General features: G+C 42.3%; 1 pseudogene; it reads left to right on the top strand.

Annotated features, from left to right (window-relative positions):
• Positions 1 to 202: 202 nt before the first annotated feature.
• LOC136534893 (FBD-associated F-box protein At5g56370-like) lies at positions 203 to 7,387 on the top strand (annotated as a pseudogene).
• The last annotated feature ends 941 nt before the right edge of the window (positions 7,388 to 8,328 follow it).

Genomic DNA, 8,328 nt, shown 5'->3' with positions numbered 1-8,328 from the left:
GACTAGAAATTCATGCTTCTTATTAAACTTGGTTGATGATCAGCTAGCTGCTTTGGCCATTTAAGGAATGTAGCCAACATGGAGAGAGAAGTTGCTAGGACAAGAGTTTGACAACTTGGGTCAATTGGCTCAACGAATGGCAGCGCTCAATAGCCAATTCCAGAATATGCGAAGAGATACCTGATTCTAGAAAAGTACCACAATGGCCAAAGCCTATAACCCGTATTTAGTCGATGACTGCTATGAGGATGATGAGGAAGAAGAAGTTGCAGCAGCCGAATGGAATTGTGTTATGAAGACCGTAATGGTGCCAAATCCTTGGCGAAGAAGAGTCGAAGAAAGCTATGACTTCGACGTCACCAAATCAGACAAGCTCTTCGACTTCTTGCTCAAGAAAGGACAGATCAAGTTGCTCGATAATCATGTCATGTTGCCCCCTAATCAATTGAAGAATAAGAAGTTCTGTAAATTCATAACGCTACATCTCATTCTACTAATGAATGCAGAGTTTCTCGACAGCATATACAGAGGACTATTCAACAAGGAAGGCTCAAATTTGATACGCCTCGGAAGATAAAAGTTGATGATAATCCTTTCCCAGGAGATTAGAACATGGTCGATGCTAGGTTGCTCAAAGGGAAGACTAAGGTCCTAACATCAACCAGATCAAGAGAAACTGGAACACTCGATCTCGAGATGTAAATATCGGATGATGAATACCTAGAAATTAGAAAGCATCGTGACCAACAAAAGAGCCGATATGAGCAGGAAGAAACATCAAAGGATGGGACGACAAAGCCGCTCATTACATCTTGAATTTTGTTGAATAAATGGCAGAGGTAGAAGGAAAATGATTATCAGCGTTGGTTAGAAGAGCAAGAATATCAACGTCAATAGGAAAAAGAGAAGTATAAAAGAAAGCAAGCTGAATCATATTGGAATTGTCCTTTCTTCAGACATTGCTAGAACGAAGATTTGAAATTACCTACTAGAAATAACTATCCAGAGTGCAGTGAACAATATTGGAAGTTTAGGCAATCTCAAGCCAACCGCCGATCTATCCATGCTCAAGATGTGTATTATCATAATAACATGGATCGGCGCTTAAAAAATAGAAATGTTCATTATCGGCTTGGAAAACGAGTTGTTGATCAAAACTGAGTTGATTATGAAGAAGAAAGTAATGAGGAAGAATATGTTTGGCAGGAAGGCCAATGGTGTCCAGGAGGTCTTACAAGAAGCCAGAAAAGAAGGGTGTAATGCCTAAGGAACAGAGAGTTGGAACAGGTTCAGGCATCCTGTAAACCTCAAGTATGGCGTGCTAAGCAAATTGCTGATAGAAGGTAACCATCGGCTAATATTCAAATGGCTTTTCTGTTGTCATCAAAATTCAGAGCTCCAGTGGATCAAGAAGTTTATTCATATTTTGATGAATCGGAGTATGAAGAAATAGTTGCCAAGTTGACAGTTATACAGCAGGCTATATTCGATAAGCTAGTCAAGCATCAGCACTTAAAGGATTTATATGTAAGAGGTTTTGTTGATGGGAAGCCAATGAACAAGATGTTGGTGGATGGAGGTGCTTCTGTCAATCTTATTCCTTACACCACTTTTCATAAACTTGGCAAGGGACCAGAAGATTTGATTGAGACTAACATGATGCTTAAGGATTTTGGGGGTAATACGTCTAAGACCTGGGGGGCAATGAACGTCGACTGAAAATTGGGAGTAAGACTCTACTCACCACGTTCTTCGTCATCAATGAAAAAGGATCATACAGTTTACTCCTTGGTCATGATTGGATTCATACAACCTGTTGTGTGCCATCAATCATGCATCAGTCTTTGATTCAATGGCATGGAGATGATGTCGAGCTGGTTCGCGCTGATGAATCTATGAGTATCGCAACAGCCGATCTAGTATTTTGGGAGCTAGAAGACTTTGAGTGTTTTTTTGGCAAGTTATGGGAAGGAGGCTTCATTAAAATCAATAATGAAAGCCAACAGCCGATCCAAACAGTTGGCTTTGAAAATTTGTTTTAATGGATAATCCAATAGATGGTACAGATGGCAAACTAGGACATGGCTTCACGTCGGTCGATGAATTAGAAGAGGTGGATATTGGTTCTAGAGATAGGCCTAGGCCAACGTATGTAAGTGCCAAGTTGGATCCTGAGTATAAGCAAGAGTTAGTCGATTTATTAAAGGAATTTAAAGACTATTTTGCTTGGGAAAACTATGAGATGCCTGGTCTAGACCGATCGATTGTTGAACATCGATTGCCAATCAAACCTGGATATCGGCCGTTTAAACAAGCTCTGAGGAGATTCAACCCAAACATAGTAAAGTTTATCCGACCGTGCCTATATGCAGAGTGGATATTGAATGTTTTTCCTTGGTATAAGAAGAATGGAAAATTAAGAGTTTATATCAATTTCAGAGATCTGAACAAGGCCACACCCATGGATGGTTATCCGATGCCGTTAGCAGATATGTTGGTAGATGCAACAGCCGGGCATAAGGCTACTAGCTTCATGGACGCAATGCAGGATATAACCAAATTTTCATGGCTAAGGAAGACATAGCAAAGACTGCTTTCAGGTGCCCTGGTGCAGTTGGTTTATTTGAGTGGGTTGTGATGACCTTTGGTCTGAAGAATGCCGGTGCAACTTATTAGAGGGCAATGAATTATATTTTTCATAAGTTGATCGGTAGGATTGTTGAAATCTACATTGATGATGTGATGACAAAATCCAAGGGATACAAGGAGCATCTAGCTGATTTGCGGGAGACTCTAGAATGCACAAGGAAACATGGTCTAAAGATGAGCCCTAATAAGTGTGCCTTTGGAGTATCAGCTGGACAATTCTTGGGTTTCATGGTCCACGAGAGAGGAATCGAAGTTGGTCAAAAAAGCATAAAAGCGATTGATGAGGCAGTGCCTCCGACTACTAAAACAGAGTTACAATCTTTGCTTGGCAAAATTAATTTTATCAGGAGGTTTGTTTCGAATTTGTCAGAGAGAGTTCTGCCATTTTCTCCCTTGTTGAAGTTAAAAAATGATTAAGAATTTAAATGGGGTGATATACAACAAAAGACCTTTGAGGAGATAAAAGAATATATGAAATGTCCGCCCGTGCTGGTCCCTCCTCAGCAAGGTAAGCCTTTTAAGTTGTACATATCGGCCAATAACTAGACAATTGGATTGGCCCTAATGCAAGAGTTCGAAAGGGAAAGAGCGAGTTGTTTTCTATTTCAGTAGAAGGCTTCTGGATCTAAAGACAAGATATTCTCCCGTCGAGAAGTTATGCTTATGCTTATATTTCTCTTGCACTAAGTTACGACATTACTTGTTGTCGGCTGAGTGTACAGTTGTCTCCAAGACTGATGTGATCAAGCACTTGCTATCAATGTCAATATTGAATGGAAGAATGGGAAAGTGGATTCTTGCATTGTTAGAATTTGACTTGAGGTACAAATCGGCTAAAGCAGTCAAAGGGCAAATAATAGCCAATTTTGTCACTCAGCATCATAAGCCAATTGTTGGCTATGTGAAACCGGTACCCTGGACATTGTTCTTTGATGGGTCATCATGCAAGCAAGGTGGTGGCATTGGTATTGTTATTATCACCTCAGGGGGGGGGCAAGTTTCAAGTTTGCTTTTCCAACTGAACCGATGATTACCAACAACCAAGCGGAATATGAGGCTATTCTTAAGGGGCTTCAACTTCTTCATGAGGTAAAGGCCAAGGCAATTGAAGTATTTGAAGATTCACAGTTAATTATTAATCAGTTGATTGGCCTATATGAGTGCAAAGAAGATACTCTGAGGGGATATTATGATAAGTGCCAAAGGTTGCTCAAGGAATTTCCTCATGTCTCTTTTCAACATATTCCGAGGGCACATAATCAAGAGGCTAATTGTTTAGCTCAAAGTGTGTTAGGTTATCGAGTGTTTCAAGAAGTCTTGAGTAGTGAAACCTCGAATAATGATTTGAGAGTTGAAATAGCCAATTACCTTAGGAGTCCATCACAGAAAGTTACCAGAAAGCTAAGGTATAAATCGACTAAGTATGTTTTACTGGATGATAAGCTATATTACAAAACAGTCAGATGGGATGTTCCTCAAGTGCTTAAGCCAAGAGGAAGCTAAGGTGTTGATGGGTGAAGTGCATGAAGGGATATGTGGAGCTCATCAATCGGCTTATAAGATGAAGTGGATTATTCGTAGAACTGGATATTTTTGGTCAACAATATTGGAAGACTGTTTTGAATATTATAAGGGGTGCCAGGACTGTTAACGTTTTGGTTATGTCCAGAAATCGCCTGCATCGGATATGAATTCAATAATCAAACCATGGTCATTTCAAGGCTGAGGAATTGATTTAATTGGCCAAATTTTTCCGCCCTCAAGTAAAGGACATAAGTTCATATTGGTAGTAACAGATTACTTCACTACGTGGGTTGAGGCAATTCCTTTGAAGACGGTAACCTCAAAGAACATGGTTGATTTTATCAAGTAGAATATTGTGTATCGTTTTGGGATTCCTCAAACTATCACTACCGATCAAGGGACAATGTTCACATCAGAAGAGTTCAGAGATTTTGTTGCCAGTATGGGAATTAAGTTCTAAATTCTTCTCCTTGCTATTCCCAGGCTAATGGCCAGGCAGAGGCGTCCAATCAGATTATGATTAAGCTGATCAAGAAAAAAAATTGAGGAATAGCCAAGGAAGTGGCATACGACGCTTAATAAGGCACTATGGGCATATAGGATGGCCTGCCCTGGATGGATTAAAACGTCCCCTTATGAACTTGTGTATGGTCACAATGCAGTCCTTCCTTGGGAGATTCAAACTGGATCGAGGCGTATCACGTTGCAAAATGATTTGTCAGCCAAAGTCTACAAGAATCTTATGATAGACGACTTGGAGGACTTAAGTTGCCATCGGCTACGTGCTCTTGAGAATATCGAAGCCAATAAACTGAGGGTTGCAAATTATTACAATAAAAGGCCGTCCCGTCAGCGAGAGAAGGGAGAAGGGGAGAGGGACGTGGCCTGCAGCCGTGCCGAGTGGGCCAGCCCAAGCAGAGAGAAGGGTGAGGTCTAGGCCTGGTCGACAGCGTGGGGAGGAAAGAAGGGGAAGGAATGGGCCGCGGCTGCGGGCCAAAGAGGAGGGAGGGAAGGAGATTGAGCCCAAGGAGTTTTCCCATTTATGAATTCCTTTTCTATTTCCCATATTAAACTAGATGCACAAATGAATGATTTGAATTGACTTCAAGGGAATTTGAAAGGTGGAGAGCTTGGAAAACCAAGGGAGAGTTCAAGGAGATTATTTGGGTGGAGAAAAAGGAAATTGCCAAGAAGAATTATTTAGTGCCAAATAAATTCTAGGGCAAACATACAAGCATTTCAAGCAACAAGCATTCAAACAATCATTTCATCACTCCACACATTCTAACCTAAAAGTATATGGTGAATTGTGATGCAGGGTTTTGGAAAACATTTTACTTTAAAAGTGGTTTTGTAGGGAATAAACTAATCATGTTTTAATTGTTTGTAAAGTTTTAAAAAAGTCAAATTTTTAGGGGATTTAATCATGATGCAAAAACATGGATGTTACACTTAGCTAGTCCACTCAGCCTGGACAACCTCGTCCACAGCAAAATACAAACTAACCGACTGTAACCCCAACCGTGGTCCCTTTATAGAAGTCTTATTATTTTTTATTTATTTTATGTATATATTCTTTTGAAAAAAAATCAGACAAAAATACAATGAAGAAAATAATACACGTTACACATTGAAACATTTACTGTGTTATAGTTCAGGTAGATTAGACATGTTCTAATTAGGTCAAGTTTTGATTTCCATGGTCAGTTCTTGTGTTCAAGTGAGTGAGTAGTATTTTTGACAAAACTGAATGAAAAGAGGAAGGAAGTGTCATACTGACGAAACTGAATAATCTAATAAGATTGCTGTGGGTCCAACCCAACATGCGCAGCGAAGCAGAAGCCCTATCTATCTATCTATCTATCTATCTATCTACCCAACATGCGCAGCGAAGCGGAGGCTGGAAGAGGAAGAGCTCCTGGCCGACCGGATCAGCAACCTCCCGGACGGCATCCTCGGCGACATCGTGTCCCTCGTCCCCACCGAAGACCGCGCCCGCACGCAGGTGCTCTCCTCCCGCTGGCGCCACCTATGGCGCTCCGCTCCTCTCAATCTCGACCTCCACAACGACCCAGCTGGCCGCGGCATCCTCCCCAGCGATATCTCTCGCGTCCTCTCTGCGCACCCTGGCCATGGCCGCCGTTTCGTCATGCCACCACACCGCTACGGCATGGGGTATCCCACCATGATGACCCTGGATGGCTGGCTCCGGTCCCCCGCCCTCGGCAACCTCCAGGAGCTCGAGTTCCGCGACTCTATGCTACCACCATCAGTACACCGCCTTTCGCGCACCCTTTGCGTCGCTCTCTTCAGTGGCATCAGTTTCGCACCTGGTAGAACCCCGCTCCATTGGCCGCTTCTCAAGCAGTTGACTCTTTCCAACGTCGGCATCTTGGAGAGCTCTCTGCACGCCTTGCTCGCTGGCTGCCCTGTCCTGGAGAGCTTGCTGCTACTTCGCAACGGCTGCTTCCGTCGACTGCAAATTCTGTCTTCATAGTCTCAGGAGTATCGGCGTGCGTTCTGGTGATTCTGGAAACAACTTACTGGAGCTCGTCATCGAGGATGCCCCGTGTCTAGAAAGATTACTGTATTTTGGAGGGAATGTGAACATCTCGGTAATCTCTGCACCAAGATTGGCTATTTTGGGTAATTTCTTTGAAGGCTTTCCCAGGCTTCAGTTCGGGGCCACGGTTTTTCAGGTACATACATGTATCATTGGCATCCACTTTCAGCCTCACGAGGGATCCAAACTAAACCCTTTTTGCTTATCAATCATGCATGAGGCCGGTGTTAATTCTATGCTTAACACTCAGGGATCAACCATATTGTTAGCATGTCAGCGGTGGTGCGCAGTGTAAAGGTTCTTGCCTTATGTGACGTCAAACTTTGCCTGGAGCCCTGGATGCGGTTCTTAACTTATTGCAGTGCTTTCCCCACTTGCAGAAGTTGTACATTAAGGTGACTGACTCCTGTGCGAGAGCGTGCATCCGCATTCTTTTGTCACTTCTAACATCAATACTGTTCTAAAGTTAGGTTGACCACTGAAGCTGTTTCTCTGTCCACTTTGCCTTTTCAGATAACACGAGTTTGGGGAAAAGATTGGTGTACATACCGAAAACTTAATAGTACCCTTGACATTGGTCTGAGAAAAATTGTGCTAAGAAATTATAGAGGCAACAAGTCACATATTAACGTGGCTAGGTTCTTTGTATGAAATGCAAGAGAGCTCACTACTGGAAAGAGGGCCTTTGCCGAGTGCAAACTGCTTTGCCGAGTGTCAAAAATCGGGCACTCGGCAAAGACCTTCTTTGCCAAGTGTCACACTCGGCAAAGAGTTCTTTGCCGAGTGCCGGGCACTCAACAAAAAAGGGCACTCGGCAAAGAACTTATTTGCCGAGTGCCAGGCTCTCGGCAAAAGCGCAGCACTCGGCATAGGCTGCCCCGCGTAACGGTGTTCGGCCACGTCCTTCTTTGTCGAGTGCCTGCTATTAGGCACTCGGCAAAGTTTTAGAAAATACTTTATCGAGTGCCCCTGTGAAGGCACTCGGCAAACAGAAAATTTCTAAAAAAAAATTCAAAAATCCTCTTTACCGGGCGCCTTATTCTTGGCACTCGGCAAAAACCCCCTTTACCGAGTGACATGCCCCGTCGCTCGGCAAAGTTTTTTTTGTTTTTGGCTTCCAAATTTTTTGTGCAGCCCTTTTAAAGTACCAGGAACTCCTCGTTAGAATTTGGGGATTTTTTGTGGCTTTTTTATATATTTAGTTACTTTATTTCGTTTACTTGAATTTTTTTTAAAAATATAAATTTGAACCGCACGTGGTACGAATAATGGAATTTAATGATTCAAAAAATGATAGTCATGTTACTGAGTGTAGTGTGAGGCCGTATCCAGGAACGGACCCGAAATTTCGGACATCTTGTTCACGAAACATGACCGCGAACTTGCATGCGAAGTGTTTTTAAATTATATAAAAAGCAAACGAAGTCCGAAAATAATGAAACTTGTTGAGATGTCGTGATATCGTATGTGGAGGCTATGATAAAAATTTCAGAAGATTTCATGCACGTTGTCACGTACGATGCTTACAAACCTGGATGGATGAGATATGGATGAGATATATATGTGATGAATGAGATATATATGTGATGGAT

The sequence above is a fragment of the Miscanthus floridulus genome, unplaced genomic scaffold (assembly GCF_019320115.1).
Source record: "Miscanthus floridulus cultivar M001 unplaced genomic scaffold, ASM1932011v1 os_2357, whole genome shotgun sequence".
In the NCBI taxonomy this organism is placed as follows: Eukaryota; Viridiplantae; Streptophyta; class Magnoliopsida; order Poales; family Poaceae; genus Miscanthus; species Miscanthus floridulus.
Note: the sequence above shows the minus strand (reverse complement) of the source record. Positions and strands in the feature narration are given on the sequence as shown.